Genomic DNA, 9,178 nt, shown 5'->3' with positions numbered 1-9,178 from the left:
TAAAGAAGAAAAAGAAGATAGGGTAAACTTATTTTTCATTGGTGAAGCAATACCCAAGAAAAACCTTGGCATTTTTTTCATGGTTCCATATGGAATCATGAATGGCACTCTTCCTTAAAAAAATGGATGGAGAATGAGGGTATCGATCCCTCTACCTCTCGCATGCGAAGCAAGCGCTCTACCATTTGAGCTAATTCTCCTACAAAAGTCTCTTTTTCGTCTTGGACTTAGTGTCATTAAAAATGCATTTTTTTATCTGTACTTCAATTCAGTTTGTTTACTTGACATTCAGTTAGTCATCCATATCTTTCTGTCATCTGCCTCTGAAGGTAACTCTGGAGTCTCACTACTTCAAAATTCTTTAACTGCAGCAGCAGCAACTGCTGAATATATCACCCATTTCGATGTACTTTCTCATTTTCGCCATGTTCCACGATGAAAGTGAAATGCAAAATAAATAAATAAATAAAATAACAAATAGCACAAGTACATCACTTCAATTACTGATGCAGTGAGCATAACCCCTTGGGTATTGCTGACTCTCTCTATTCCACACATAAAAAATTTGGCAGCATCAGACTTATGCTTTTCTCTAGCTCAACACATTGAGTAGGTAGCACCTTGACGTACCTTGTTTCTCTGTCTTGAAATAAATCACTAATGCAGCTGAAAATGTGGCTTGTTGGTCTATGGGTATGAGTCTTGCTTTAGGTGTGAGAGGTCCTGGGTTCAAATCCCAAACAATCCCTTGTTTTTTTAAATGAATAGTACAGTTTAGGATAAAGGTCCTTCTCTATCATAAAGCCGCTGAGTGAATTTAAGAGTTTGATATCTAGTACGAAGGTCTGTGAAAGAGTTGCTTAGAGAATTCAATAGTTTGATATCTGCCTGGATTTCCCTACTGTGAAAGTGAGCCACTCAACTGAAGAGTTCCATGGTATAAATGAAAAACATGGAAAATCTTCATAATGGTCTCCTTGATTACATGTCTACTAACTTGTTATCACCATTAACTATCTGTTTGAAGGGTCTACAGTTAAATCATATTGCCCATGTCATTCATTACATTATGTCCAATGAATCATCCTGCCTAAGGGTATCACATCCATTAACAACACAAATGTCTAAATACTAGATTTAACAGACAGAATATAGCAATGAAAGGCAAACCTCAAAAACTCATTTGAAACAATGCAGTTTATCTGTTTTACTCCAACAAAAAAAATCTGATAATAATGTAAATAAACTAAGATCCTGGCAGATTGAAAAAAGGAAACACACAAGAACAGAACCCACAGACATCTGATCTGTCCAGCAATGGAAGCATCAGACGCATCTAATACAAGGAACAAATCAACACCACCGAGAACCAATATAAAATGCTGAAAACAGAGTAAGGCACACATTGTACTAATGATCCAGAAAGAGAATCCATCACACAGAAAATTCCAAACACTTGTTTATTACTAAAAATACAAAAAAAAGACCAAAGGGTCAAATACTGGAAGAAAATAAAAGTTGAGCAGCAAAATTGTTTTACACTTGTATTCATTCTTTCACCTCTACAGACTTCTTCAGAACATAGCCTGTAACTCAAACAGCCAATATATATAACACATGGCCACTACAAAAGAGCACCAATACAAAAAGATACACAATACTCAATTGTCTTTATATCTATCTTAAACCCAACTGTCCAGATGAAAAAAAAACTTTTGTTAAAAATTTGTAGTATTAAATAAAAAAAAAATAAATAAATAAATAAAAAGCATATGAACAATAATTTGAAATAAAAATCACATTTAATAATTAATATTAACAAAAAATCATTTTCTAACCAAAAAATAAATTTCCAAACCATATTCATAAGTTATTAGCTCTTAGTTTGAGACGAGAGAGAACCAAAATATTTTCATTTAATCCTGGCTATATGGCAGCATTTAAAGTAAATTTTCAAAAGAGCAAGAGTGGTCTCCCAAACTCCATCCCTTGAATTGGGAACTACTCTATCAATTATGCCAAACTCAGTTTTTTTTGAAAGCTTGACATACAAGTGTGTGTAAATTGCACTGTTGCAATTTGCTCTTCTGCTATCATAATAATGCTCATAAATATGTTTCCTCAAGGCATTAACAATTTTACCTACATAAAAAAAACAGGGCAAGCACAGTACATAGCTAAATATACCACCTGAGTAATAGTGCAATTTCTTTCTTTTAAAATGGTTTTCATTTTTTGCTACCTAGTATATTTCTCCAAACAAATGTTTTCTCCTATAGTATGGACCTATATTGATTCCAGAAAACACATGTTTTTAGTTCCTTGGGATAAAATGTTGATATAGTTTTTTAGGTATCTCAATCATTCTTTTCAAAATTTTGGCTGTTTAGAAACAAAACATGGTTGCATTCTGAGTGTTTTATAAAAAACATATTTTGCTTTAAAATATTCCAGTTATTTTAATAATTAATTTTACTGCTTGAGTCTCAGTATTATATTGTAAAGCTAAGGCTTTATCAAAAGAATAGTAATGATTTTAAGCTCTACTCCTTCTCTTATCTCACTAGTAACCATTACCCTCAGCTAGTTAAAATATCTTCTTGTATTTCTTTAACTATATGCTTTTTGGTAAGAAGTCAAATTCCTATGCAACATTTTTAGCTTTTGATAGCACTTTTAGGGCTTGGTCTTGTGTGATTGGAGTTGAGCAAGTTTCAGGTATATCTTGAGGGATAGATGGAAGGGGAGAGAGGGGTAAAGTTACAGCTAAATTTATCAGCCAGTAGGTTTGCTATATCTTCAGCTTTAGTGTAAGTATCATTGTTCACAGTCAACTTAGCACATTGTTGTATTGTGCTTTTTAGATTATGATCATAATTAAAAATATGCCTTATGACTGTCTTTGGCTTGGGTAGCTATTTTAGCCTGAAACTTTGCTTTGGTGGATTTTATTAAGCTCCTGAATTGGTTGTCTATCTCAGTGACAAGGGCTCTAACATTCTCAGAATTACTTTTCTTAATTTTGGTCAAAATTCTTTTCCTTTTATTTTAAAGCTTGTTGATATTATAGTTTCACAATGTAGGTTTGTTTCTGTAGTTTGCCCTGCACTTGTTCTTATTGAGTACAGCTGCATCTATGCAGCTGTTTACATGCTGTTTAGTGTGGCGGTGCATGTTTCTGTTTATTGAGTGGAGTTTTCTGGTGAAGATTTGAAGCTTGCCAATATATCACTTAGCAGTAGGTAGTTTGTCTTAAAGACATTTCTAAAGGTACTTTAGGTGGCAGGGATCTCTGGTCACCATTTTATTGTGAAGGAGAGTGCTTTGTGGTCAAATCTAACAAGTGATAAAGATGGAAGGGATGGTGCAAAATGCTCCCATATTAGTAAGGGCAAGATCCAAGATGTTATTTCCCTAGTGGGTACTCTGATTGATTGTTCCAGGGCATTTCTACTGACAAGGTCCAGGAATCTGTGTGATTGTGCACTAGTGATGGTGTCAGTTACCCAGTCTATAACTGGATAGCTTAGATCACCTAGGAAAATGGTATTGCATTTAATACTGAGTGATTATAGTTACTCTAGATAGGCTTTGGGGATTTATTTTGTAATAGAGGGAGTTCTATAGCTAGTTACTATATTGAAAAGGAACTTTATGATGGTTATTTGCACATAAAGAAACTGTAGTCCATCATGCTGCTTTACCAGCCTTGATGAGAGTCTCTTCTGGATGTAGATTGATATACCCAACATGTTTCCCCTCTTGCACAGTAGCTGGTATAAATGTGTGGATGATGTTATAGCCCAGCACAGCCAGAGTGCTCTCCAGCAGTTTAAACCATGTCTCTGTGTCTACACAGATACACACATCAATGTCTTCCAGGATGAGAAGGGCTTAGAGTTTCTTATTCAGGCTCCTAGCATTGATCAGTAATAGCTTCATGTTTTTTGTGTTTTTTTTTTTCTTGCTTGATTTGTTATGTTGGTAGGTTTAACAGGTTGACATTGCCTAAAAAAAGCACTATGGGGTGGACAATGTCCTTGCCGTTAACTGAAATCATAGGGGAACAGACAAAGGCAAGCCCAGTCAAAGCAGAGTGTGGTCTGTTGATCATTTCCTCCAAGACTGACAAATATTAGATGCTCTTTGAATGACACAAAAAACTAAGCCAGTTATTGGAGTCAAGTTATTTATTCTCATATCTCGGCATCGTCTTTGGAGAAGGTAGAATGCTTCTCAGTGCTAGGTCATACCTGCCTTGGACACAGTCTGAGAGCTCCATTATGTCTCTCTTCATATAATCCTGAGGAAATGCAACTCATTCCAAACCAAATACTATGCACGTGGGGGATGCAAGGCCCAACCAAACTATGAAGAAACAAAGATGGCCAGCAGTATTAGCAGTCGAATATGCAGCCAAGCACCAGATAGTGAATAATCAGACTTTAATTTTAAATAAAACAGACCGGTTTCGGCAACTTAATGCCTTCTTCAGTGTTGAACAAACAATCAAAATCACCACAATAAAAATGCAAATTTATACAAAGTATTGGCCAATAGGCACATGGATGTGCTGTTAGACCTCATGAATTATGTATAGTATATTGTGTAGAAGCAAACACAAAACTAGGAGCATAGTTAAAAATGAGTGTGATGCCCAAAGACCATAGTGCCAAAAGCCTCACAAAAAACAAAATCATAATAGACTATGGGACCATAAAGGCTATAATTATACATAATAAAATATGTACCTCCATAGTCATAATAATGATAAATATATATGGAAGAATAAAAAAGAACCTGTAAGGGGGCACATTTCAAAACAAACATAATAATAAATTCTGGCAACTTCCCATTATATACATGCATATACATACATGTATATATACACACACACACATATATATATATATATATTAGCATATATATAAGAAAAACAATGAATTATTCAAAAAATATTTATGAAAATTTTTATAAAAATTCAGTACATCCTTCTGCATTTACTAATTGTTGGAAAGGATCATTGGGACCAGGTGGAAAAATTAAGCCCAAAATAATTGTCCATTGCCTGGCTGAGTGATTGATGATACCTTAAAAAATGAAATGAATAATGCAAGAAATATTATACCTGATATAATTATTAAAAAGGATAGAAATCAATACAACCTTTTCATTGGCAAATGTTAAAGATGGTCATTAAGACCAGGTGAAAAAAGAGAAATGCAACTCATGTCATTGACTCTGGCATGAACTATGACAGGGCCATACTGGTCCATGTTGTTCAACAACATGAGTGCATGCATGATCTGATAGATCCTGGCACCAGACAAGCAAATAATTGTCACTCTTTCCTTACTCAGCCTAGTAACAGGCAGATCTATATGTCTTGCAATGCAGTCACCTACAACAAGAATGTTTGGTTGGGTCAATGCCTGCTTTACGGGCTCAGGATCTGTGACTTTGGGACTCCTTGTGCTGTGTGCGGAAATAAGGTTAATATGCTGAATGTGCTTTGTGCCTATGTTGTGTTGTGCTTTGTTCTGGAGGTCTTTGAGGTTTAGGCAGGTTAATCTTTAGAACCTCAGCATATGATGGATTATATGTATTGTGATGGCCTTGGATAGGCGTGACGTGTGGTGTACTGCTAACAGTATTGGTGTCTGAGTTTACTGTGTGTGATATTTTTGACTCCAAGGATATTATATACATATATCTGTCACATAATGTGTTATGCTGTTTGAGTAATCGATGATCATCAGTGAACATGAGACAATTCTTAACCCCCTCAAGATACCCATTTCAATCAGACTGGATAGAGAAGTTGTGGGTAAGTGCTAGTATATGGTACTGACAGGAATTACTCTTGGGTCGGTGGTAACTATAACTCCTTGGAGTTCATTCAGTATGGATGGAAAAGAAACACAATTAGACCCTTAACTCTGAGCTGACTGACCTGGAACTCTCCTAGTGCAAAGACAAGTCCTGGAGTAGTGTCACATACACTCAGTACACAAGAATGAAACCAGAGCGTAATAAAAACAGTCAGACCATGCAAAACAGCAAAAATGCAGAGCAACCTTGTACGAGAATTGCTAATATAGGTTTAAAGACTTTAGTTAAAGCAGATACAGACTGATAAAATACACACTTCTATAATGCACAGCTTACAAACAAAGAAATTGTGTCTAGATCTAGGGATGTCATTGTCCCCCTTTACTCAGCCCTCATTAGGCCAGTAGTTGAATATAATGCCCCCTTTGTCAAGTATTCATTCAGATGCATACAACTGGAATGCCCACAGATATACCTTATTAAAAACATTCAAAGCTTAAACAACATGTCCTACATGGTCCGACTCAAAGTCCTGTCATTTTACTCTGCATCCTACAGACTGCTAAGAGGTGACCTGTGGCATACAAGGCATCTTCTGACCCATTACTGGATTTACTGCACAGTAGCAAGTCAAATAACATCATAACAACCTAGAAGAGGGATTTAAACCTTTTCTGAAACATCAACATAATGGTTTGGAGAAACAGGTATATTTTACAGAGCATACCACTGCTGTGGAACATATTTCTAATCTACATAAAACAAAGATCGTCCCTGTCAATTTTCAAGTGCAAAAAGATCAATGTATGTGAAAAAGAAAATTTACCCCAGGACTACCCCCTGGACAGAGGCAGCTCCTAAATGTTTTATCCCATGCATGGGTTCTCTCAAATTATCTATGGTACAATCCCAGTTACTCTTATTAGGGGTAATATATAATTATTGACCATGGGATGGGTAATTAAATGGGACAGATTATTTTGACCACAAAAAGGGAAATTGTCTGGACTTAAAATTCCCCGCAAGGGCAGCTAGTCTAGTACTTATGTATGCACCTGCTTATCTATAAGAATTACTGCAAAGCAGAAACATCTTTTTTAAGTAATAAGAGAGGAAGAAGACAATCTGTAGTGGTGAACTATTTTCTCGCTCTATAATACATTTACATAAATATGTTGTGATTTACATAACAGAAATAATCAATATTTTAAGTAATTTTATAGTTTATATAAACATTCCCATACTGTTTTACAATAAGTATACTGGGATATTTAATGCTCTCCTAAGCTGCTACTTATTCAGACAAAAAGACCTAGGATTTAACATGTCATGGAAAACATGATGCCTTAAGAGTGTAGCCCCCTGTAAAGCTATATTGCAGTGTTAGTACAGGGACATTAATTAAAGCATCATGTGTGAGCATAAATTCCACATCCTTTGATGTTCTTGACTTCAAATGCAAATGAATAAAAAAGTAAAGAGTAGGGGAATGTGTTTGGTAGCTGACAAATCTTTATGAGCCATTCTCAAACATTTCTTTATTTTGTTTACCTTTAAGTGAAATAGCTCTCTCTTACTTTATATCTTTCTCAGATCATTGTAGTCTGGAATGGCGCCAGGCTGGCAACTCGACACCGTAAAACTCCATTGCCAATCATGAGCGGACAAGGTGATGCGCTGTGGCGACCCCTGACCGGGAAAAGCCAAAAGAAGAAGAAGTAGTCTGGAATTGTACAGATCTCAGCTCTTTACTGAAATGTCATACAAATATTTCCAGACAGAAATAATTAAATAATGTTTGAATAATTAAATTCAAAAGTTTCTTCCCTTATAAATACTAAAGTATGACATTCATCCTACATTAAAGATTTATTTGGTATTTATTGGTATTTCCAATTTCTGCTTGGCATAACATCTAGTCACCTTCCTGACTGAACTGAAAATATACTTACTAAGCTTACAGCCAAAGGAGACCATCAAGATTCCCAGCTCAGTCCTCTAGTACTGGATAGAGACTGGCAGTGTCCCCATTGAGTAGATTTTCTTCATATATCCCTGGCGAATATCTGCAATTATCCATCCAGCTATCCACACTGTTGTTTGAAGGTTGCTAGGGAAGTATTCTGCTTAATTGGTAAGGGCATCCTATTCCAGGAATGGGGTATATGTTTAGTTCAAGATGTGTCATGCCATCTTGTGTTGTTGATGTGATGGTCTAGTCTTAGATTTTTAGAATAGTTGTTTGCTTTACTACTTGTTCTATATAGTTGAAGGAGTTCAAAGAACTCATGGTAATTCATTGCACAGAAAGATAAGCAGAGATCACCTCTCAGTAGTCTGTCAGACACTGAGTAGGGAAAAAAAGATTTTAGTCTATCACATTAGCTAAGGATATTGAGACCTGAGATCCTTTTGGTGAGGAAATGCTAAGGTCTGTCAAGATGGTTTAAGTGTTTGGCTAAGTGAATGTTTAAGAGTGGATTTTATTCAATGACTGGCCTTATAAGGGATGTGTAAAGTGGGGACTTTAACTTCTTTGGACCTTGGGGAGATGCCCCAAAGGATACGTTGTGTAAGCTAGAATGATTTTCTAACCACCACCAACCCAGAGATGTGACAGCCAAAGGAAAATATGTAATGAATTCTCCAATGAATGTCAAATTTAAGTGCAGTGTTATCCATATGGTAAGTAGTACTGATGCTACATTTACTATACCTTAGTGTTGAGTGTAATCCCAGGATTAACACACCAAACATTTATTTGGTCTAGCCATCATTGGAATATTTGAGTAACAGAATGGGATTTGATAAATGCTCCCAGTTTGCTACCATCAGCAGTCAGTTTGCATGTGAATAGTTGAACTCACCCATAATAAAGGCCTTTGGGTTGAATGTTAACTTTGTTTTAACTAATGATGATATTCTGCATGATCTGAAGAGGTCATAAATGGGATTGATACCTGGCTATAATAGATAATTTATTTTATTGAGTGTAAATAAGACTGCAGCCAGATCCAGATTTATAGCATGTAAAATCTGGTATGAAAAATGGAATTGCAAATAAATACAGACAATCCCCACACACAGTTTTTGATTGTTATGAATGAAGGAATGAATGAATGAATGAATGAATGAATGCTAGGTATTGTACCCAGAAATGCAGGGAGTGTTATCTATACGATGGAACCAGGTTTCTGTAGTTAGACAAATGTTGTTGTCTTCATGGCTAAAGAAGGCCTCGAGTTTAGGCACTTTGTTGTTTAAGCTTCTGGCATTCAGTAATGCTATATTATCCAGACTGGAGTTACTATGTTGAGATGTCCATCTCGTGAAAGGTGCCTACAAA

General features: G+C 35.8%; 1 non-coding gene across 1 annotated transcript; it reads right to left on the bottom strand.

Moving 5' to 3' along the window:
• Positions 1 to 127: 127 nt before the first annotated feature.
• Positions 128 to 200, bottom strand: TRNAA-CGC. The gene has a single exon. It is a non-coding gene; the product is annotated as a tRNA-Ala (tRNA).
• Between the last annotated feature and the right edge of the window lie 8,978 nt (positions 201 to 9,178).

This window comes from Protopterus annectens, chromosome 3.part0 (assembly GCF_019279795.1).
Source record: "Protopterus annectens isolate FY-2018-M chromosome 3.part0, PAN1.0, whole genome shotgun sequence".
Lineage (NCBI taxonomy): Eukaryota > Metazoa > Chordata > Ceratodontiformes > Protopteridae > Protopterus > Protopterus annectens.
This window is presented reverse-complemented; position numbering and strand designations above follow the sequence as displayed.